This window comes from Mustela lutreola, chromosome 7 (assembly GCF_030435805.1).
Source record: "Mustela lutreola isolate mMusLut2 chromosome 7, mMusLut2.pri, whole genome shotgun sequence".
Lineage (NCBI taxonomy): Eukaryota > Metazoa > Chordata > Mammalia > Carnivora > Mustelidae > Mustela > Mustela lutreola.
In genome coordinates, this window is record NC_081296.1 from 105,905,264 (window position 1) to 105,929,931 (window position 24,668).

Genomic DNA, 24,668 nt, shown 5'->3' on the forward strand with positions numbered 1-24,668 from the left:
AAAATTAATTGGCCAGGGTTAACAGAGAGCCCACCCCATGTCCTGGTCTACTACAGCTGTGTGGGCAGGGCCTCCCCAGAGCACAGAGACATGGTGCTTCCTCCTGCAACCCCTGGGGCAGTGGGGGAGAGGGTAGAAGCAGTTCCTAGAATATAGGAGCTAGGCAAAGGATTAAATAGTGTGCATGCTCTACCTGCTGCCCTGTTTTCTTTCCTGCCAGCTAACTGCAACTTTAGTTCTGCGGGAGCGCTTAGTCTACCATCACGTCACATGACCATTCCCCCAATTGGCTAGATAAACTGCACGTCCTGCAACATAAGTGTATACCTATGATATGTAATCTTTTTGTATATTTCTGTTCATATACAAACAATGTAGGGTCAGTGCGTAAGTGATTATCTTGTGTGTGTATAGATACAAAAATGGAGATATTTTTGCAATTGTGTCTGTGAGAAAATTCTAAGAAAAAAAAAACCCTAATTTTCTTTGGGCACATAAATTCTAGAAGTATGGAGCTATACAAAGATACACAATTTCTGTTTTGCATGGCTTCTCAGGGTCTTTCCTGCTTTATAAATCGTTAAGTTTAGGAAGCCAACAGTCTATCTTTCTCTCTCTCTTAAAGGTCTATAATGTACTATATACCTATTCTATATTAATTTGAGAACATCTGTAAACACCTTACATATTATGAAGAATGCGGTTTGGCAAATGCTGGCTTAGGTTCAGAGATGAAAACGAATTTCCCTTCGGAAAAGAAATGACAATTTGTGAATGTTAAAGCCTAGAGGACAAGGCAACTGGAGGAAATAATCACCTTTGGGAGAAAATCAGCCAGCGGGAGAATGTGGGTTCTAGCCCTTCTATTTTTCTATTGACTTCTAAAGCAGTGAGCTCTGCTTTCTTATATTTTCTCTTTCTATTTCTATATCCTTATGTTTTTCTATTCGTTATATTTTTCTATTGACTTCTAAAGCTGTGAGCTCTCCTTCTTCTAGTGTAAAACACTAGATTTAAATGTCTCTTTTCTGGCCCACCAACTATCTTTTTCAGTGTGTTTGTAATGACTTATGAAACACCCTGCCTTGAAATTTAGCACTGTTTGGAATGTTTCTGTATAAGCTTAAGATCTGGATGTTGTTCAAAACAGCAAGAGGTCTAGCTTCTGCCTTCAATTAAAACAATTCTCTCATTAACTAGATACAGTACTCAATTAGATCTTTCAGCCTCTTTATTTCTCTCTCTCCCTTTGCTCTCCTTACCTGTATCAATTTATTTTCCTTCTACGTCAAGAGAAGCAATATTTTTTCAGAGGCTACTCTTATACCAATAAATTTTTTGATTTAAAAATTGAAATTCCTGGTTTTAATATCCTGTGAGGCTGGCTGATACTAGATACACAGAACTTTTAAAGTCTTTATTATACCTTAAAAGTTAGTTTAGCCTCACAAAGCAATTGTGAGGCTAATCATTCAGTCGCTATCTGTCATACACCTTATTATGGGTCTGGATTTCTTCTAGGTGCTAGGGCTATAGCAGTGAACAGATACCTACCCTCATAGAGCTTCCATTTGAGTGTGTGCGTGTATGTAGTCAAATGACAATATAATGCCAAATAGATAAGCACTAGAAAGAAAAATAAAGCAGAATAAAGGGATAAAGAATGACTGAAGGTGCTGTTTCAGATAGGATGGCCAGGGAAGTTCACTTTGTTCAGTTAACATGTGAGCAGAGACTTGAACTACACGTAGGTGTCAGTCATAAGGCTACATAAGGGAAGGGAGTTCCAGGCACCTGAAAAGTAAGTACAAAGGTCCTGAGGCAGGCATGTGCTAACTGTGTTTCAAAAGCTAAAAAGAGGCCACAGTGGCTGGAGCTCAGTGACTGAGGGGCAGAGAGACGGGAGTTGGTACATACGCGTCTGTATTTGAGTGTGTGCTGGAGGAGAGGCAGATCATGAAGAGCTCCGCAGGCCGGAGAACAACTTCTTATTTTATTCCAAGGGTGACAGGATGTAAAAACCAGGATATAAGACATCAGGGACACTATCGTGGATGTTCTTCTATTACCCATTCTTCCTTCCAACCCTATGGCCAAAAACTTCTTACATGCAAGGGAAAGAAACACAGGTACTATTTGGCAAACACTTTGGGATCAGGGCCATGGGGAAATAGCAGAACTGCCAGTGTGAAAATCGCAGTGAAAAGGCTCTTTCTAAATGGGATGGGCATCGCTGCTGCCGTTGGGTTCAATCCGTTGTCTATAAATATCACCGTTAATGCAACCCATTAACTTGGTGATGGGGTGAGGAAAGGCAAATAGCACCGGGTTGGAACTGCCTAACGGTGAGTCAGAATTGCTCTGTTTCTACCTGTAGACTTTAAATGAATAGAAAGCTATTTGTAGGTACAGAGAGGCATGCTGGCACAAGTTGGGAAGAAGCAGAAATCAGGTGACACTCAAGACTTCCTAAGTGTCAGGAGCAGAGAGAGTTATTTCTGTACCCTTAGAAATCTACTTAAGATATAGAGCGTTTAGGTCTGAGGAAGTAAGCAGCCCTCTCTCCTCCTTGTAACACACCCATCACAGTGGGTTTCATGCAACGTGCTCACGGCTAACTCCTGGAAACGTCTTTTTAATGGCACCCAGAAATGATGACAGGTTCTAGGTGCCAGGCCCTGGTGGTGCAACTCACTCATCGCCCTGCGCTTGGTAGCTTTCTGTGTGAACCCTGGCTTTGCCCTGAGGGAGTCCTCTTGTTTCTCCTCTCCCCTTCCCCATCGCAGGAGATGCAGCCAGAAAGAGACGAAGTTCCAGTTCTGGCTCCACATCTCCGTCGCCTTATGTCTTAGTTAGCACGCATAGAACCTTCCAGGGCCTCAGTTTCCTCATTTATATAATGGGGACGACAACACATACCTGTTGTATTGGGATCTAAAGTGCCCGGCATTCAGAATGCACTTGCAGTAGATTGTGCAATGCAGTAAATACTAAATTAAGTTCAAGTAGTAGTATCCTCATCCAACCGTTGAGGAAACAGAGTTTGGAGAAACAAGAATTTGCGAATTGATAAAATGGTAGGGATGGAGTTTCGGCTTATGGCTGCTTGAATCTGGAACCTGAATGCCTTCGCGGACCCTGGGTGGTCTACTGAGAGAATGTTACCATTAGCAAATACTAATGGTAACATTAGTATTTCAGTGTTGCACTGAAAGAGTCCACTGAAAACAAAACAAGGGGCCATGGAGCCAGAGGTCTTACTTTTCTAGCCTAGCCTCCGAATCTCACAGCACTCTGAATAATCAGTGTCCCAGAAACAGACCCAATCCTGCTGCTGATGGCTAAGTAGAAACCTAATCTTGGGCAACACTATAAAAAGATGCTTCTAGCCTGGTTTTGTTTGCTTGTTTGTTTTGTTTGTTTGTTTTTAGTCAGTCCTCTTCTCAGCAGTCTGTTCTAGAATATTCCAGCTTATACAGACAAACTCATTTTGAGCCTGACGTCCTTTCACAGGGGCCACTGCCACTCCTCTAATAGTTTGACCCAGACGTGAAGACAGATCTTTAATCTCACTGTAAGCATCTCTTTTTTGGAATAAATAGCCCTAGTTCTTTTCGCTTTCTCATAAGATCTGTTTCCTTGGCCTTTTAATAATTTTCCCAACTCTTTTTCTGGATGTTTTCCAAGCTTCCCACTACTTGTCTAAATTACTGAGTCCAAAATTGGACTTTTAATTCTAACAGAGCTCTGAGAAAAATGAACTGGAGGACCTGCCCCATGGTCCTGTATGTTCTCCCCCTGCTTATATGCCCTAGGGCTGTGGTCCACGGTAATTCTATAGCACTATTGAGTCATTTTCCTTGCTGTGAAGAAATGCCAAGTTTAGTAAAAAGAAAGCAATAAATTAGGAAGCCAGGGCTTTTAATCATGTCTAATAGAGCTTCTGTTGTTACTGCAGTAATGGTCAATCTCCATACATACCCTTTTTGTTCTAAGGAAAAACATAAAAATGAGTTCTTTTTTTTTTAGCATCAGAAATTTAAAAAGCATGTCAAGCAACTGGACCAATTAAGTGCAGCATATTAGTATTTTTGGCCCAAGCACAGCAGAATCCCCAGTTAATAAAAAACTGGGGAGGGACCCATTGGAAGTAAGCAAATAAGCTAAGATAAAGACTTTACAGCACAAATTATTTTCAAGTTTTTGACCGGAATTTGGTATTTTATTTATAACTTTTTGGACACTTTTTTTTTTTTTTTAAGATTTTATTTATTTGAGAGAGAGAGACAGACAGACAGAGACAGAGACAGAGACAAAGAGACCGACAGAGAGCACAAGCAGGAGAGGGGGGAGGAGGGGGAGAAGTAGGCTTGATCCCAGGATTCTGGGATCATGACCTGAGTGGAAGGCATAAGCTTAAATGACTGAGCCACCCAGGCACCCCCTTTTGGGGGGCTTAAAAGAGAATACTTGGAATAAAGAAAGTAGCAGCTTATTGCTTTTAAAAGACTCTCATATACATCTAGCCACAGTGAAGCATGTTCATAATTTGATATTTAAACATTCAGTATTTGATTTGGTTAATTACTTTAAGAGTTACTATCATTTTCTTAAAAATTTCTTTTTTCAAAATTCTTCCAAGTGATGGTTTTATTGCATTTTTAGTCAGTGCCTTTTTCCCCTATAGGAATACATTTTTCCATTTTCATAGAGTCAATGAAAAACAATTTCCATTTACATATTTTACATTACATATCCACTTACATAACAAAAAAAACCCCTGTTATCTAACAAATTGATTAAGCAGACAGATCAGGCTAAGATCCTGTCTCCCACACTAACCAACTGTGTGACCTCGAACAAGTGACTAAAACTCTGTGGCTTAAGTTTTTGTGAAGACAAATATACACAGAGTTTGTAATATAAACTTGGAACAATGTAACGGTTCAAAAACCATTAATGGTAGTTAACAAAGATGGAAGTTGTACTTTTAGTTCTTAACTTCTTCTATTTATTAAGTTAATTTAAATTCTGGTCTAGTCCTTTAAAGTATTAGTCATTTCCCTATTTTAATAATCTCATCACTGATAAAAACATGGAATATTGGTCAAATTAATAAACCTTTAAAAGTCCACTTGAAATGCTGCTTATGAAATTGAACTATTTTCTTGCTTTTGTTTCTCTGGCTTTACCTGAAAAGTCTTTGTTATTTCTTCAAGAGGCTTTATTAACTTGTGACATTTCTATTACTTATGAAATTTGTGTGTCCTTTATGTCATGTGTGTTTTTTGCCAACCAACATGCCATAGTTTAGGCAATCATTCCCCCCCTCCCCAGTCACATGCCTACCCCTTACTTTCCTGTGGTTACAAGATAGTTTAGTTTTTTAAAATAAGAACTTCTGTTTTCCTGATTTTATATATGCAGGGCACTTTTTTTCCCTCTCATAGAGTTTGTTTGTTTCCTGATGGTTTTCCTAAGCCAATTAAAAACTTGGGAAATGATTAATATCATGTTTCTGGCTAACAAAACATATGCAAGCGGATGAATAACATCGATGTTCAATTTTTCTCTGCTAATGGAAACAAAAATGATCATACTCTGTGGTAGGCTGTCACTTTGGTAACCTAACAATGCCCCATGACTTCCAGTAATCATATTCTCGTGAAGCTCCCTCTTACGTTGACTCTAGACTTGGTCATGGAACTAACTGTCTTTGACCAATGGGACATTAGCAAGTGTACTACAAGTGAAAGTCTGAGAAGTGCTTTGATATTAGGGCTTGTTTTCTTGGAATATTTGGTCTTGGAAGCCAGCTGCCATACTATGAAAAAGCGCAAGCAGCCATGTGGGTAGGCCTAGGTAGAGGAGCACCAAGGCCCTGGCCAACAGCCCTCACTGAGATCCCAACTCACAGCCAGCTCTAACTTGCCAGCCTTGTGAGTGAGCCGTCTTGGAAGTGGGCCACCCAGGCCCAGTTGAGCTGCCACAGCTGACATAATACGGAGTAGAGACCAACTGTCCCCACTGGATCCTGACCAAATGACGGAATCGTGAGCAACTAAATGATTGCCATTGTTTTAAGTTTCTATGTTTTGGGATGGTTTCTATGTAGCCATAGATAACAAATGTGTAACCACTCTCCTTCCTGACCTTAGGTATATAGTTAAGAGAAGCTGACAGCAAACCGGCTGAGTGCTACATCAATGCTACTAGACAAGTGTAAATCTCACTCACCTAAGATGGAATTAATGAGACCTTGAGAACGAGGGGGCACCTGAGGCTTAGGTGAGCATCACATGGTACTTTTCTAGAGCGGGGAATAGTTTCATTCCTCCTACACTTCCTCCGTGGCCCCCCTGCGCTTATCGACATTCATGGAGGAGTAGGCAGTCAACAAGACAATGTTCCCGTCTGATGGAATTTGTTTATCCTCCTTCCAACTCGGTTGTTTACCAGGATGCCATACTTTTGGTAGCCTGAAGTCTGACTTACTTTCTCATCCCTTACACAGCATGAAATGTTGATGAATGTCCCCCAGGTTGCTAGCCAAGAGAATGAGCAAGTGGGTCATTAGCCCATCTTTAAGACCACAACTGACAGAGATGACAGAAAGGTTGAGATCTTACATGTGCTTCATTCATGCTTGAAAGATAATTCTTCCACATGTATATCATCTGTGGGTGGAAAAGCTCTGTCTGTTCCTTTCTGCAGTGGCCAGGGGGTCCCATGACCCCAGATTTCTTGGGAGAATGTTTAGTGGGCACCTCTTTGCCTGAGGACACTATCCTCTTCAGCACTCATCAGACTTGTGGTGGCTCTCCAGACAGCTCCCTCCTTGGTGTGGGAGGGAGTAGGTGGGTTTTAGTAGCTGAGGCGAGCCTGCAGGATGAGGCAGTTCTTAGCGCCAGCTAGAGAGAAGATACAATGGATGGAAGGTTCCAGGTTCCTCCTCTGCTGAGCAGCTGACAAGAGGCCAAACTTTGGAAATCCTGGAGGCGTAGAAAAAAGTAAAAGAGAGTTTGTTGCACCATAAATACTTCAGTTACTCCAAAGTAGATGAATCGCTGCTCATTTCAGGACATTATGGAAAGTTAAGATGGTTTCCTTGTAGGGAGACAATGCGATGTGATAGCTGCAAGAATGGGTGCTAGGGTCGGGCTGCTCCAGGTCTTAGTTATCATTCATCGCCTCCTAATCCTGTGACCTTGGTTAGGGGATTTAATGTTGCTATTTCTCAATTGCCTCCATCTGTAAAATAGGGAAATGATACCTGCTTCATGAATTGTTGGGAAGAGCAAATGTGCATAGTAAATGCTCAATAAACATCACCCATTAGTGTTCGCTATTCTTTCCTTAAAAACAGCACCTTCCTTCCACTGACTGTGCATATTTTTAAATATGCAAAGCAGAAAGGACTGTTTTTCACTACTATACAGACCCACTTTTTTGGATGCATTCTATTTTCATTTTCTCATAAGAAACCTACTTGCAAGTTTGAAACTTTCCAGCTTTGGAAAACCTTTAATCTAAAAATATATTTTAAAGCCATATCTCATGAGTCTTTTCATGCATTTAGGCATTTACATGATCTGTGTAGTCAAGAATTAAAGTAAAGCATATTCTTCACAACTCATTATAGTATATAAGTAGGATTTGTGAGGCAGCTCTGAGTGGTTTCTGGCTGCGGGAAGTATTTGATCATGCATCCTTCTTGGAGCAGTCCATTCACCAGAGAGCCTTGGGATCCCTGTTGCATGGGGAATCTTCCAAGAAGTTCTATGCTGGAGTCTTCATTGTCAAGCCAGCCAGGTTCATCTGTATGCACACAGGTCAGTTTATTGACAGAGCTTGACAAATACCACATTTTATAGTGCATTTCCTTTCTCTTTCTCTCCCTTCCCTCCCTCCCCCTCTTCCCTTCCTTTCCCTCCTTCTTCTCTTGCTCTGGCACTTTCTTGCTCTCTGTAATGTTAAGCGTTGCATTAGTTTCCTTCTGAGATACATAGGGCTGCTGATTTTTTCATAACCACAGGACAAGTGGCAATGAAGGTCATCCATGTAATCTTTAAACTTTACCTTGTAAAATGGGAATGTGTCCCTTACTCTCCATTCAAACGGTGTTTAAAGACTGGGGTGGAACTTTCTGAGGGTCTTCAATCCTCCTTCTTCCTTTGGTAATCAAGGCAATGAGAAGCATGGCTTACAGACTATGCACAAGTGTGTAAGACTCATGGACTCTGGAATTAGAATACTGTGTTCCCATTTTATAACCACTCTTTTTAAGTTACTTCTATGCCCAATATCCACTCAGTAGGGATTTACCTGTTAGTTCCCTCCTTTTGATGTTTTCCAGTCCTGTTAATTCTAGTAATGGGCTCAGCTTGGGTGCCAGATTATAGCAGAGTCATATTTCAAGTACTTGTTTTGACCAGATACCTGAAGGGCACAAATCTTTCTGTTGATTTATAGATCCATTCATAACATTATGCCCAAGTAGTGTGCGGGGGGCCTGGATCTTTCTGGCTCCCCAGACTTGAGAAGTATCCTGTTATTAGCAATGTGTCTGAGTCCTAGAATCTGGAGAAGTGCTCTATGTCTTTCGTGAATAGGTGAGAAATGTTCAGTTGGTGCCTCTGGAAGGTAAGGAAATTTAATTATTTTCATGATGGCTTATATCAGTATTTGATAGCAGTATACCATGGCTCATTTGATATAAGGAGCATGGTAAGATGATGGACTCTTTTTTAACTATCTAATACTCTGTGAATTTCCCTCCAAGCAAGAATGGTGTCTTATTTCTTCCTGTGTTCACTTAGCACAGTATCTTGACAGCTGGTAGGCACAGAGCAAGGACTGCCTACATGCGTGCTCTGATTAAAGCTTCGTCAATTCTCATCAACTAAATGCAGTCATTTTGTGATTAAGGCTCCTGAGTTCTGATGTTGGCAGAGAATTCATCGCCAGGACAAATTCTGTGTATTTATTCATAGTAACACAAGGTCTAAGCCATGCATGCTCTTCTGCTTTCCCAGGACCAAGGGGAATGTTGCCCTGGGATGTGGAAATCTTGGTTTCCTGGATAGGAAAGTTTAGAGAGGAGACTCAAATGAAGGTCAATGGATAAGGGTCTGGGGGCTGCTCCAGAGTCCTGAGATCACTTGCCAATCATGGTACGTGCTACAGGGATAGGAATTTGGTGGAACAAAAACAGGAGTAAAGTATAGTAAAGTAAAAACTTACACTTACACCTCCCGCCCCCCAACTCTAAAGTTGATCTGTTACTGACATCTGTGGAAAGGAAGAATAAAGAACTTCTTCCTTCCAGGACCACTTTGAGAAGAGATTGAGGTGGCTATCAGCTCCCTCTTCCCTTAAATTTTTTGGTATGTAGCCCAGCCCTCTCACTGTATAGATGAAGAGACCGAGGATCAGAGTGGAAAAGTCATTTCTCAAACCCTATCAGCTGTAGGGCTAGGGCTGATCCAGGGCTCTCAACTCTCTGGTGCACCACTCTTCTGTCAACTTCCCACCCCAGGCTCCACCGAGTTCCATTCTCAGATATCTGCTCCTGGCCCCTCTTGAGTTATCATAATTCCAGTACACAAGGACTCACCATGTTGCAAACACTGTGCACTTGCTCTGTATTTTATTTAATCTTAAGACTTTCATAAGGTGGGTCCAGTTATAATCCCCACATCATGGATGAACCACTAAAGTTTGGAGAGGTTAAGTAGCTTACCTAGGTTACCATAGCTAGTGCATATTTCAAAGTTCAAGCTCTTAAACACTGTGACCCACGTCCCTCCAAGGGCCATGACTGGTTTGCCATCTCTGTTCCTGTAGAACTTACAGAGCTTGCTTTTTTTCTACTATCAGTAATTCATGTTTAAGTGGAAATAGCCTGTGTCTTAGTTTTCTAGGGCCTCCATAAGAAAGACCCACAAACTGTGCGGCTTAAATAATAGAAATTTATTTTCTCACAGTTCTGGAGGCTAGACGTCCAAGATCAAGGTGTTTTCCTCTGAGACTTCTCTTTCTGGCTGAGAGGTGGCCGCCTTCTTCCAGTGTCTTTACCTGGTCTTTCCTCTGTACATGTCTGTGTCTTTTTTTTTTCCTTTAAAGATTTTATTTATTTGACAGAGAGAGAGAGAGTGCAGAAGCACAGGAGAGGCAGGCAGAGGGAGAGGGAGAAGCAGACTCCCCACTGAGCAGGGAGCCCAGTGTGGGGCTCCATCCCAGGACCCTGGGATCATGACCTGAGCTGAAAGCAGACACTTAACCGACTAAGCCACCGAGGAGCCCCTCATGTCTGTGTCTTAATTTACTCTTATAATGACACCAGTCACGTTGGATAAGGCCTGCCTTAATGACCTAATTTTAACTGAACTCTCTCTTTAAAGACCCAATCTCTAAGCCCCAGTCACATTTGAAATATGGGGGGCGAGGACTTCTACATCCAAATTTGGGGGAGGACAAAATTCAGCCCATAATGGCTTGATGTGCTGTCCCTTCCCAGCCTATTTTCATTTTGAGGGAAGACTCTTACATATGTAAATGTTTCAGCCCAAAGCAATAACCTGTGGTAGGTGTTTCAAGCACCAGACCAATGCAGTATATACTGTTAAGGGGGAGGTGAAAAGAGCATAGGTTTTAACTTCACTTCATAATATTGGCCTGACTTACAGTTAGCTTGAGTGTATGAATTCTCAGATCATTTTAAGGGACATAAGAAAAACAATTCAGACTGGTAGGGCCTGTTCATCAGAACCTCATTTGACCCCATACATTTCTAATGATCATCCCTTTCTGGAAGAATCTGTAACCCTCACAATTTAATGTCATTAACAGCAATTTTCAAATTCCAGAGGTGTCTTTGGTGAATTCCCAGGGTCCGTGAATGACACGTCCCCAGAGTCATTTACTGTTAGCTTGAGAGCTATTTGCTTGGCGTGCAAATAATTCCCTGGCTCCTGCCTGAAGAGAGGCTGATTCTTCTTTCTCAGGAAAGCTCTTAAGTTCTGTTTATAAATCCTCTTTTGTCATAAAATCCAGACACAGAGAGCCTCCAGTGGCACTCTGGCTACTTCCTGCCATGGAGTGAAATTGAGGAGAGGACGTGTGGACAGTTACTATAACTGGACATCAAGCGCAGCCCATCCTTAGGCCCCAGAGTGAGGAATCAGTGAGGAAACGAGGAAGAAGCAGTGTGGGTTACAAAGCGTGGGGCCTCCTGGCTTTCTCCTTCCCTGGGTGATGTGGGACTTACACAGTGACTCTATTGTTCAGGAAAGACTGAGGTGCCAGACTCTTGCCCTGAGAAAGTGTAGGAACTTCTCCCCTCTCTCCTCTTCCGGGGCCCTCCCCCTCCCCCAGCCACCTTGGCATTTGAACCCGCCTTTCAGGTCAAGCCAGTTGGTGCAGATGGCATGCTATTGTATTGGACTGTCACACCTGTGTCAGAAAAGGTGTCTGTTTGGTGACATAAAACGCTGACTGATGTTTCCTTTTCCCCTCATGATGCCCCAAACTCCCTGGCTTTATTTTTCCTTGAAGAGTAGCTGGGTTAAAGTTGGTTCTAATCTAAACCTAGCCTTCCGATGGCAGAACATTAAAAAGGAAACCCCTGGGACACCTGGGTGGCTCAGTCGGTTAAGCTGTTGCCTTCGGCTCAGGTTATGATCCCAGGGTCCTGGGATCAAGTCCCACATCGGGCTCCTTGCTCAGCAGGGAGCCTGCTTCTCTCTCTGCCTCTGCCTGCCACAATGCCTGCTTCTGCTCTCTCTCTCTCTCTCTCTGACAAATGACAAAGAAATAAAATCTTAAAAAAATAAAAATAAAAAGGAAACCCCCGCCCTTGGTATCTCCTCCCAGCTCTTCTGTGAGAGCAACAGCGAGCTGCCGACCTTGCGGAGCCTCGTCCTTCGGTAAAATCGAGTCTCTGACTGGAATAAGAACCAAGCAGTGTGGGGCGAGTGTCCAGGATGGAGGATCTGTGAGACCGAGTGGTGTTCCAATGCGGTTTGTCAGGGACTGCAGGCTGATTCATTTGGCCCCTGGGGCGGGCTGAGGGGCAGAGGCACTGCACTGTGCGCTTAGAGGCTCCCTTCCGGAGCAACCTCCTTGGGACAAGTCCGGGCTTCACCCCGAGTGCTCAGGAAAGCAGGTCAGAGCCTGAGAGAGAGGGTGGGTGCGGGAGGAGGGGAGGCTCCCACATTTGTTTTTGAGCCTCACGACGCACCAGATGGACTCAGGATAACTGGGGATCTGTGAGCGAACATTCTTGTCAGGAGGCCAAAGAGGACAACGCCAGAGCCGCTCGCTCTGTGCCAGATTGTGCTGGAGGGTGACGCGTCCCCTCAGAGGCTGGGAGCCTGAGGGCCTGCTCTCCGCCCCAGGGAGAGGCAGAGGTGGTACAGAAAGCTCCAGCATTTCCTAGCTTTGTTCATAGCTCTCAGGCACCTTGGCTGGCAGAGAACCCTCCAGTTCTTTGCTTCCTTCCCTCCCACCACCTTCCCTTTCTCCCCTTCAAAAAAACATTCATCTTCTCTTTCCAAAGCCATCACTAAATGTTTCTTGTTTTTAAATAAGAGGGTGAAACCACAGTGAAAAAGATGGGTTCCCACTTCTGGAAAACCTCCTTTCTCCAGGACAGTGCTGTGTATTGCACTTGAATACCCGCCGTCGTCGTTGTTGGGTTGTCAATAACTATTTAATAAACATGACTCAGAACACCTGGAAGATAAAGATTTTTTTTTTTAAGGTTCTGTATTTCTCTGCATACTTGAGAACTCTGTTCCGTGGCCCAGACATCTCTTACGCACTTACACAGTCACCAATGTACCATTAGCTTGTAAATAACACGAAATATTTGTTCATGGAGGTGGAAAGGATTTTTTACATGATTCATAACCATCTGGTTATACAGCAAGAAATGAGGTATTTGTCAAATTTCTCTTTCTCCCCTCCCCACCCCGAAGAAATTAAACATGTGTTCCGTGGCCTACAACCTGTGAGCGGTCTTGTACTATTTATCGGTATAATCCGTGGGCTTGTGGGGCGCGTGTTGCCAGGGAGCTCGTGGTGGCTGAACACAGCTGCCCAAAGTTAATGATTGCGGAACCACCATCTGCCTGAGTTCTGTCTCCGCGTCTAGCACGCGGACACATCCAGGGGTAAAGGCAGCTCTCGGTCTCACAAATTGACATCCTGCTTGTCGGAAAACTTTCCAGGTAGCAGGTCCAGCTCTCTGAATTGTAAAAGTTCAGGTGAGTCATGAGAATCTTGCACTGGGGGAACCCATAGGCCAAGTTAGTCGGCCAGCCAGTGGGACAAGTTGGACGCTAATAGGTAACTTGGCAAGCTACAAGGGTCTTACTCATCAGTTAGCTCCAACCACCTCCTTTTTTTTAATATGCAAATCCAGTTTTCTAGTTATAGTTGTGCTGAAGTGGCTATTATGTGTTCCTCTAGTGAAGACGAAGTGTTAAGCCACATCATGTGTAGAGCTGGGAGGGTTTATCCTTTGCTGTGACTGTTTGCAACTCCCCCTTCTAGAAGGGGTTGGACCTGGGAAGAGCTGGCCCTTGGGTTAGTCAGTGACGAGCAGAGTACGGTCTGGGAGATTATATCTTATCTGCAGCAGGAGGCTGGATCATAGGCAGGCTTCCCAGGGAGTCGTCAATATGAAAGATTTGGGTGGTTCTAGGTGTCTACCAGGAAGGAAACTGAGCCAAAATAAGGAGTTTCAAGCAAAGGATGGAGTGCACACATCCCGAGAGAGTTTTCCCATTGCAGGGCACTGCTTCAGGCCCCCTTTTTTAAAGGTATCCAGGGCTTCTGCTATAGGAGGGGCAGTTAAGTATTAACAAGTTAGTTCAGATGCCTCTCCCCAGCCCCACAATATTATAGGCAGGTTCAGACTTAGAGTTTGAGGCAAGAGATGTGAAGTTTTCAGAAATTTTGAAATACTTGCAAAGTATATGTTTTATGTAGTGATGATTTGTATAGGGGGAGAAAAACAACTTTTACATAGTAATCTTTTTTTTTTTGCCTTCCTTCAAAAGTGAGGGCACCAATGCATTATACTTTGTAATTTGCTTTGCTAATAAATTGGTTATGTTTGATATATTTAAAAGTGTGAAGTCCTGGGAGAAAGTTTGGAAGCAACTGAACACGGAATTTTTTTCTAGGATATAAAGAGGCAAATGACCTTAGGAGAAAGTTGTATATGTACCAGGAGACATCCAACAAGAATTCTAAAGATGAAGATTTTCTCTTAGCTTTAGAACTGATGAGGTGTGTATCTCAAAACTGGTCATTTTAAATCTTTGGTCGGTTTTCTTGCTCATGAGGTAGAGATGTTGGTCCTATGTTTAAACTGTTGGGCCATCCAGAGATAAGAAGAACAATCAGTCAAACTGTGCTCCTCCACCCAGGATCCCTCCCAGGCACACCAGCGGAAGTGGGTGTTCATTTCAGGGCACACTGCCTCAAGGTAGAAGTCATGGTCTGTAGACAAGGCAGAACTAATTTTCTTTAGTTCTATTCCTGGTGGTGGAGTGCTCTTAGCATCTTACTCAAGAATGTTAGCTATGTATAGATAGACAATTTCTCTTAAGAACATCTTCTCATCATCTATATATTAAAGGCACATTGGACATGTCACACCAATGTCAATTAAAATGGCCAACATTTATAAACTGAGCAATCTGTATATCTTTTTTGCACATTAACTACTCACTAGAAGTTCTTAGATTATGAAAAGGGCACTAAAACATCTGATAACCAGCTTTTTGAAACAAAGGAATAATGATGAGCCTAGTTTATACTTTTTTAGTTTCAAAAAGTCATATCTTACAGGCTAATAATTCTCTCTGAAGACAGCAAGTAAACTGGAAGATTGGGTATAAGAGTCCCAATCAGGAACAGTGGACCCCAGCACCTTCTCACCAGTCTCTAGGTTTTCCTAACTCTAACCCGTCCTACCCACTGCTGCCTAAGAGAATGCCCCAAATCTAGGTCTGCTCACTGCTTGGCTTAAAAAATGTCAATTGCTCCTCAGTGCTTACTAAATAAAGGCCCAGCTCCTGGATATGGTCACTAAGTCTCTACACAGCGTGGCCATAGCCCCGTTCTCAGGTTCTGTTTCCCACACTTTTGCTTGTCCCCACCCCAAATAGGCACACCCTCGACTCACTGCAAACTGCTCATTGCTCCCTGGGCAAGCCCTTTTCCTCTGTGTCTGCCCTTGCTCATGTGCTTTTGTCTGCTGATGCCCTGGCCCCAGCTCTGCTCTTGGAAACCTTACTCTTCCTTCATTCCCTGAGTCAGAATTAACCACTCCCTCTTCCGTCTTCCTCACACAAAGCTTCCTTCTGCAATGTATTAACTGTATTAATATCAACCTATCTTTGTGCATTTCCCACACTAGTCTGTGGGGCTGCCACTTTGAGGAACTATTTACTCTTTCATCCCTCCTAGTTACTTGAAAATAGTAAGTGCTCAATAAACATTAACTCTAGTACTTTCCTCTGTGGTAGACATTAGCCACCATCTGGATGTACTAGATCTTTCAGTTTGGGTACATCTAGGACTAGTGAAATCTCACTAATCTAGATTAAAAATTGGGATACTAGTCTGAGTTAGAAACATATCTGATCCTTAGAATATTGTTTCCAAAGTATAAGTTTATTATTTTTGAGTACCTGCTGTTATCAGAGTTAGGCTCTAAAGTGTTGTTTCTCCTTGAATTGATCCTGATGAATAATCTGAAATAATGCCATCATGATAGCCTTATCATGTCCACCCCCACCCCGCCAAGTGCTTCAAATCCAGTCAAGTTATCAATCTTTAACTAGGTGGTCCCAAAGTGTTTTTATCTACCTAAGAGAATTTTTCTCTTTTCTGTTTTCTTAGAATTTTTATTCCAGTTCTACTTATATTGATTGATTCTCCCAGAATAAACTTTAGGTCAGCTCTTGTCAAAATCAGTGAAATTGTTGAATCAACTTAGGTAGAGTTGTGAGGTTTTATTGCATAAGGCAAAATACAGGGGAATAGGAAAGAATTGAATTTGTTTTTTCTTTTTATGCTTCAAATGTTCAGGGAATGTTGCTCTGTTGAGTTAGCAATTATTTCTTGATTATAGACCATTAGTAATTCGAACAGATTTTACAAGGGTTTGAAATTTTATGCTAGTTTCACATAATAGTGATATATCTAATAAGTACTTTATTTAAGTAAAATAAGAATGATATGTTAGAATTAGGGTATCAATGAATAGCTATCTTATTATTAATATATTTTACCATGATAATTAGTAACCAGAATTTAGTTGATTGGTGAAGCCAGCTTACATAAAACATGTAAAGTAGAAGTCGGTATTTTATAAGTGCTGATGCATACATATAGAACTAATAATAACTGACATTTAATGAATGCCCTCTGTATACCAGGCACTATTCTAGCTCTTACATTTATTAGCTCACTTAATTCTATGAGATCATTTGATTCCTGTAGAATTTAGGAGACATGATCATTGTGCTTTAGAGATGAAGTAATAGGCACAGAAAGCTTGAGCAACCTGCCTGAGGTCACGCAGCTGGAAGGTGGTAGATTCAGGGTACTAAGACGGTGCTGTCTACAGGTGGGGACTGAATGAAGCTCCATGGGAGATAAAATAGAAAACTCAGTTTATGCCTCACAATGTTATGGTCTAATAGAGAATTGAGACATATGCCCAAAGGTCCAACCGGTGAAGGATACAGAAGGCAATAGAAGGATTCAAACAAAGGCTGATGGAGGTCAGCAGAGGATGCAGTTGCTGCTGGTGGGGAGCTGAGGAAGACTGCCAGGAGAAGGTGGCACACTGGCCATGCTGTCCAGCAGGAAAGAATTTCAGCGTATGGAGACAGTAGAACAGGGAGAGTGGTGGCCCGATGTCATAGGAGTTTGGTGCAAGCCCTGAGACTCGAAAGTGAAACCCTGGGTGCGTAGGCAAGAGTCATGTGAGATTTAAGAGGTACCAACTTTTGGTTATAAAGTAAGTTATGGGGAAAAAAGTGCAGCACAGGAATAGAGCTGATAATATTGTAATAACCTTGGTGAGAGAGTGTACCTAGACTTCTGTGGTGAGCACAAAATCATGTATAGAATGGTCAAATCACCGCTGTACCCCTGAAACTAATATGTCAACTCTATTTTAATTTTTTTTTAAAAAAACAGAGTAATGTGGGACAGCTGGGTGGTTCAGTCAGTTAAGCGTCTGACCTCGGTTCAGGTCATGATCTTGGGATCCTGGAGTGAAGCCCCACATCACGTTCCCTGCTCAGTGCGGAGTCTGCTTTTCCTTGTCCCTCTGCCCCTCCCCTCCCTCATGTGCTCTTTCTCTCAAGTAAATAAATAAATATAAAATAAAATATAAAAAATAAACATAAATAAGTAAATAAAATCTTTAAAAAACAAAAACAGGCTAGGGGCACCTGGGTGGCTCAGTGGGTTAAAGCCTCTGCCTTCAGCTCAGGTCATGATCCCAGGGTCCTGGGATTGAGCCCCTCATTGGGCTCTCTGCTCAGCGGGGAGCCTGCTTCCCCCCCCCTCCGGCCCCGCCTGCCTCTCTGCCTGCTTGTGATCTCTGTCAAATAAATAAATAAAATCTTTAAAAACAAAACAAAACAAAAAAAACAGGCTAATGTGACATTAAGGTTAGAAAGGGACTTGGGTCCACACTATGGAAAGTATTAATGCCCACATAAGAAAGTTTTACTTTCCTGAGGAGGAAATGGGGAGCTGTGGAGGATGGTGGAGCAGGGAAAGAACTCACAGAGCAATTTTTTTAAAAGATATCTCTGGCTGCCACTTTAAGGATAGACTGAAACAAAGAAAGACCAGAAGCTGGGATAGGTGTGAGGAAGGGTCCCCATGGCCTGGGAAGAGGTAGGGTTGAATTTTAGGGACAGATGAAGGAAGAGTAGGGAGGCATGGCAGCAGAGTGGGACACTGGGGCTTTTGAGACCCACCTGGGTTTTGTACCAGCACCCTGAGTCTCTAGTTGTGTGTCCTTGGGCAGCTTCTTTACCTTCTCTGAGGTGAAAATGGGGATCATACTCATGGCGCCGTTGTGAGGTAATGTAGTAAGGCCCCGGCGCTGTATGTGCGTACGGTCGACTCTCGTGATAGCCAATGACAAGGGTTGTTGTTACTGCTCTTATTACTCTTGCTGCTCCCAATGCTTGCTTGGAGGAAGAGGAGACCCTCAAAGCTGTCTCTACAACCTCAAATCTCTGATAGGAAGACGAAGCTGCCTTGAAAGAGAAATAAACACAAAAGCTGAGCAAACTTGAGGAAGGAAAGAGGAGCTCAGTTTTGTATAAGGCACTGAAGTTTATCCTTTTTGGGATACACGGAGCTCTGGAGGGAGATTGGGCAGGAGCCCGAGATCAGAAAGTCACCTAATAAGGGACAGTGTTGAACCCCTAACAGGAGGGCAGGTATCTCTCCACCTGCCGCGCAGCTCTTCGGTCTGTGGGCAAGGTCTGTGTGCCCAAAATACCTTAATCGGTATTTTGCAGCAGAGTTGGAGCCCTGTCATTCTGTGTAAACCACTGTATGCAGATAGAGATAACCAGATGGGGTTAACTTAAAAAGCCTTTGCTCTACATACTTGGGGGCTTGGAAGATGACCTAGAAAGGGAAATATTACATGATCTTCCCTATATTCACAGGAAAGAAAATGTTACTAGCCCATTCTTGGCTGTTGTTTACCCAGGAAACAACAGTTTTTCAAGTGGTACCTTTCTGATGCTGGAAAGCCCTGAATCCCCAGGAAAATTCTGGTAACCCTGGAACTGGGCTTTTGGTGGTATGATATATCAAGGCCCTTGGACAAGGAGTCAGGATGACAGAGTTCTGACACTGGTGGGCTGACCTTCAATCAGTCGTTTGTTTCTCTGGGTATCAATCTTTTCCCTTTACAATGTTGAATTTGGACTGGAACCATTCTACCTGATGAATAAATCACACAACCCCTTCCCACCCTTAACCCTGGTCCTAATGTTGGCTCACCTTGGAAGTGGTTTTCTAAAACCAGGGTGAAAACCCCTAATATCATTCTTCTATCCTGCCTCATATCTTCTGGTAGAAAATGGCCAAATATCTTCTTGTCCTAATGATCTAAGGACTTAAGCTGAATCAGAAGGAAACTGCCATTTTAGGACAAAGAACAGAAACTCTGAAATTCTACATGTATGTAGTTAATTCTTTGTTATTTTCAAGTCTGCTAGGTACTACATATATTTATACCTGCTATTTAGCAATCGGTCAACAATTGAAGCCCCCCTGTGAGCCTGAAGTGACTTTAGGCACATTTCAAATAAAAAAAGATCACGTACAACATAGAAATTGAAGTATTTCACATTGGAGGGATCTTGGATAATCTTTTCTCCAACCCCATCCAGGTTATAGATGAGGAAACTGAAGTCCAGGGAGGTTAATGGTTTTGCCTAAGATCGCAGAGCAAATTGAAGTCAGAACCAGGGGCAGAATCCAGTTAATGACATAGAGTCACACCTGAGAGATGAGGTAATGTTCTTTGGTTGCACGGTGGTTCTCAAACTTTAATGCACAGCAGACTCCTGCTAAAAGCTTATAAAAATACAGCTGAGTTGATTCAGTAGGCCTGGAGTGAGGTCCAGGAGTCAGCATTGAATAAGGTCCCCCATTCGTTCTGCTGGAGAAGCCCCAAGGACAACTCTCAAGGAAAATACTGAATTCACTCAGCTTATTATATTCCTAGTGAAGTTCAGATGGGTCAGTTAAGCCCAACCGAGGCTAACTACAGAGAGCCTCAATCCTAGGCCCAGGGCAACATGCCTATCCCATGTAATGAGGATGAACTATTGGTGTCAAACAAGGACCCATGACATTGGTCAGTGCTTTGGTCCCATCTTGACAAGCCATAGGCCCTGCTCTCAAGTTGCTGGGGGCATCCTGGGTGGTTCTTCCAGACCTTGAGAAGGGCTTTCACACTTTCTTAGGTTTTTCTGGTCAGATTCAAGATGAACGCTTATGAGGGAACGGACCTTTCCCTCATAATGGTGCATCGGGGGCATGGTATTATTAATGAACTCTCAGAGACCGAGATAACCCAAATTTTAGGTGTGTGCCCTTGTTTTTAAAAGTAAGTCTATTTATTAGCAAATTCTTTGCTGCTGTAACAGAAACCAAGTTTAGGAAAACTAGCTTAAGCAAAAATGAGGAATTAGTAATATGGGTGTCTTAGGGAACCATAGCCAAGAATGTTCCCAGGCCTCAGAAAAATGCTGGAACCCATCACTAAGCAATGAAAATGGAAGCAGAAAGCTGTTAGTAATCCCTTTGCATCTTTTATTTTGTCAGACTTCTCTGTTTTGTTTACCTTCCTCCATCCCCCTGTAGACTGCTAAATATGGCCTTCATGATATCCCATAGCCAGCCACACCTTCCCAGAGTGACCACCCAGAGATGATCACTGGTACCATTTTAGAATATGTCTGTTAGAGTTTTTCTTATGCATAAATGTATACTTTTAAATGAAATCATGATCATATTTAATATATTCTTCTATGACTTATTTGCTGTACCTATTACTAAATGTACCACAAATGTTTTTCCATTTTATCACCTACTCTTCTGCATACTCATTTGTAATAGCTGACTAATACTCTACCATATCATTTTCTAGTAGATTCTGTCCACTCCAACTTGATCAGAGTAACTGAAATCTTTTTAAAATTTATTTTATTTACTTATTTGACAGAGAGAGAGAGAGATCACAAGTAGGCACAGAGCCAGGCAGAGAGGGGGGAGGGAAGCAGGCTCCCCGCTAAGCAGAGAGCCCAATGCAGGGCTCCATCCCAGGACCCTGAGATCATGACCTTGCCTGAAGGCAGAGGCTTAACCCACTGTGCCTCCCAGGTGCCCCTGAAACCTTTTAACTTAAAACCTATCCTAAGCCATGTATTTTAGGTGAAAATATATTTGCCAATCCAGAAAAAAAAGCCTTTGGCATCATGACAGTTTCTCCCTTAATATTTTACAGCTGTCTGTTGTCACTTAATTCAATGTTTTTTTGTTTTTATTTTTGTTGTTTTGTTTTGGCAGCTTACTTAATCCAGTCTTTTTAAAAGATTTTATTTCTTTATTTGACAGAGAGAGAGAGATCACAAGTAGGTAGAGAGGCAGTCAGAGAGAAAAAGGGGGAAGTAGGCTTCCTGCTGAGCAGAGAGCCTGATTCGAGGCTCGATCCCAGGACCCTGAGATTATGACCTTAGCCAAAGGCAGAGGCTTTAACCCACTGAGCCACCCAGGCGCCACAATCCAGTCTTTTTAAAAACATTCAGTCCAGAGTTTGGAGAAATAAAAATCTTTTTGTCATTTCATTGATGTACCTACTACTTAATCAAATTACATAATTATAATCAAAACGATTAGCATAAACAGGTTTGGGAACGAACACAACTGATTCCTGGTGAGCATACGACTCACCTAGTGGGAGTGTAAGTGTGTGGGTTAACTCAGGAGAGCCTGCTGCCTGCACTCGGCATGATGGGGCATTCGACAATAAGATTATGTAAAGAAGAGAGAGTTACGGTTACTCCAGGGACCTGTAGAGCTTTGCAAGGAGTCTTCCATACAGTAATTTATTTAGCCAGTTTCCTGTGTGGGGCATCTAAAGTTGTCTTTTTATTTTTGTTTTCGTTTCTCCTCACTGTTAAAAGTGATACAGCATTAACTTTCCATGCAGATAATTCTTTGGGGGCACTTTCCTAATTATTTCCAGAACTGGCACTACTGAGTAAAATTGTATGCATCTTAAACACTTTAAATTCATGTTTTCAAACTTTTTTAGAAAAGCTTCCCTGGACATGGTTTCTTAAAAGAGAATTGAAAATAATGAGAGACCTTTTAACAGGGAATCTAGTTAAGCAACCAGCTTCACTCTTCTGTCTGTGGCGGGAACGTCAGTTTTACCTTTGATCCTAAAACAGTGACTTCACCTCCTCCAAGACATGGCAGGGAAGCCCCTTCCCTTTGTTTTCTGTGACAATAGCAACAGTTCCCACGGATGAAATTTATTTCTCATCCAGTAATTCAACCCATTTGGTTTGAGGATGTGGCCAGGCAAAATAAGCCAAAAATGCAAGATTAAGGCAACTTGATTTTTTAGACTTTGTATATAGTTGCGCTTTGGGTTTGGCCAGCTACAAACAGTTTCCATGGTTTGGGAGTTTTTGTTGTAGCAACAAGTTCCTTGGGCAGTAGTCTGTAAAACGCAAGGTCCCTCAGTGAGGAACATCTTGAACTCTGAGAGTAAGAGGATCAGATCAGGTGGTGTCTTGGAGGGCTTCTCTGGAATGCCTGCCCTACCCTAAGCTCACGCCAACAGTAAAACAGTCATCAGTTTCTCCAGAGAGTTTTTCCGTTGTTTGGAACATCCAGTGGTCATATTCAATTTGCTAATGTCAACAGGGCTGGAATGGGGAACACTGGCAGAGGTACACGAGTGAGACTAATACGAAATCACTATATTTGAGTGATTTTTGAAGCAGCTGCTCTCTTCACACTTCCTTCCCACAGTATTTGGGGTGGTGATGCAGGCGCCTGATGGGGTTGGACTTATTCCTTTTGAGGGTGTTTGTCTGTGGAGGTCACTGGGTCATGAGGCCTGAGGATGAATGTCTGACAACCAGGCTGGGGCTGGGGGGAATGCAGGAGGCGGGGCCAAAACACGTGGCCCAGCCAGGTTACCCACACTTGAGCTGAGCAAAAGGCAGGAGCCAAGGAATGGGGCCAAAATGAGGGCCTTTGAGTAACCAGAAAACTCAGTGGTTGAGGTCTGGGTAAATTCTGCTGAGGCTAAATGGCACTTACATCTGTGTTTGGCAAACTTGCACGGGTAAACTGTGTTCATTTAAAAAGACTGGAGTAAAATGGGCCGCTATAGCCTTGGAAAGAATGCAAGAATGCAAAAGGCGGTAGGAGAGTGGGAGAGTGTATCTGAACTCCGGGTTTTAAAAAGAGGGAGAGAACTGTCTCTGGCAAGGCAGACCTTCCTCGTGCCCATAGGCTGGGGGGACAAGAAGGTTCTCTGAGTCCCTTTTATTTATTTATTTAAGATGCTATTTATTTGAGAGAGAGCACTTATTTGAGAGAGGGCACAAGAGAGCACAAGTTGGGAGTGGGGAGGGAGAGGGAGAGGGGAGGCGGGAGAAGCAGACTTCAGGCTGAGCAGGGTTGGTGGGGGGGCACTCCATCCCAGAATCCTGGCATCATGACCTAAGCCCAGGACAGATGCTTAACTGACTGAGCCACCCAGATGCCCTAAATCCCTTTTAAATCTTTCTCCTAATTGCTTATAAAATTTGAAATACCCTAATAGAGATTCACTTTGTTGAAGAGTGTATCATAGCAGAAAGTGGTTTCAAATGAAAGATAAACTAGTATACAAAACATGTATAAGATAAAATAAATAATGATACCAAGCATCTGGTTTGAAAAATAATTTGTCATTATCCTTAAAGTCCTTTGCAGGCTCTTCCCCCTTCAGAGAAAACTGTAGTCCCTATTTTCCTGTTGAAAATAGGAATTTTTAATTTTTGGTTTTCTGGTAGGCATGAAATACTACTGTACTGTAGTTTTAATTTGCATTTTTCTTACTATAGGTAAGCTACTATTTCCAAGTTCATTAGTATATTTTCTGTATACTAATGTTTGTTCAAGCTTTGACTGTTTTTCTTTTTTTTTAAATTTGTAAAATTTCTTTATGTAGTCTGGACATTAAATTTTTATCTGTTGTATTTGTCACAAATACCTTCTTCTGGTTGATGGCTTACATCTTTATTTTCTTTTTGGTGTCCTTCAATACATGGAAGTACTTAATATAGTTGTATTTGCCAAGGCTTTTCTTTATGGCTGATGCTTTTTAGCATCCTGTTTTTCTCTCTCACAATCATAAAGATAGTCTCCTATTTTTTTCTATAATGTTAAAGTATTGTCTTTCTCACATGAGTCTTCCTAATTTACCTGGAATTGATTTTCACATAAGCTGTGAAGAAGAGATGCCATTTGATTGGTTTTCCTTATGGGTAACCAAATACTCCAGGACCATTTTTTTTAAAAGTCCATCCTTTCTTTTCTGTTCTGTGATCCCTCTCTGCCATAAACAACAGGTGCACTCAGTTCTGATTTATCCCTGATTCATATTCCAGTGTTTTAATTGATATAGCTATGTAATAATTCTTGACATCTGATTGGGGACATTCTTCTACTTCCAGCCCAATTTTTTTTATCAAGATGACCCTCAGTACTATTGGTTCCTTTTCCCACATGTATTTTAAATACAGCTTGTCTAGTTATATACATATACATGTATATGTATATAACTGTATACATGTTATATACATGTATATGTATATAACTAGACATGTATGTATATATGTATACACTCTATGTATACATGTTATATACATGTATATGTATATAACTAGACAAGCTGTGTGTATATATATATATACACACACACATACATACATATACACACACACAAAAGGGAAAATTTAAAGTAAATCTTTTGAGGTTTTGATTTTTACTGCATCAGACTTATAGGTTTTAGGATAATGGCCTCTTTA

General features: G+C 42.2%; 2 long non-coding RNA genes across 3 annotated transcripts in view; both read right to left on the minus strand.

Moving 5' to 3' along the window:
- LOC131836557 (uncharacterized) overlaps positions 1–24,668 on the minus strand; it is a 79,193-nt gene that overhangs the window by 40,778 nt on the left and 13,747 nt on the right. The window lies entirely within an intron of this gene.
- LOC131836558 (uncharacterized) overlaps positions 1–24,668 on the minus strand; it is a 43,205-nt gene that overhangs the window by 5,056 nt on the left and 13,481 nt on the right. Inside the window, exon 2 of the long non-coding RNA XR_009355671.1 lies at positions 6,238–6,992. This is a non-coding gene — a long non-coding RNA (uncharacterized LOC131836558). The remainder of the gene's footprint in view (positions 1–6,237; positions 6,993–24,668) is intronic.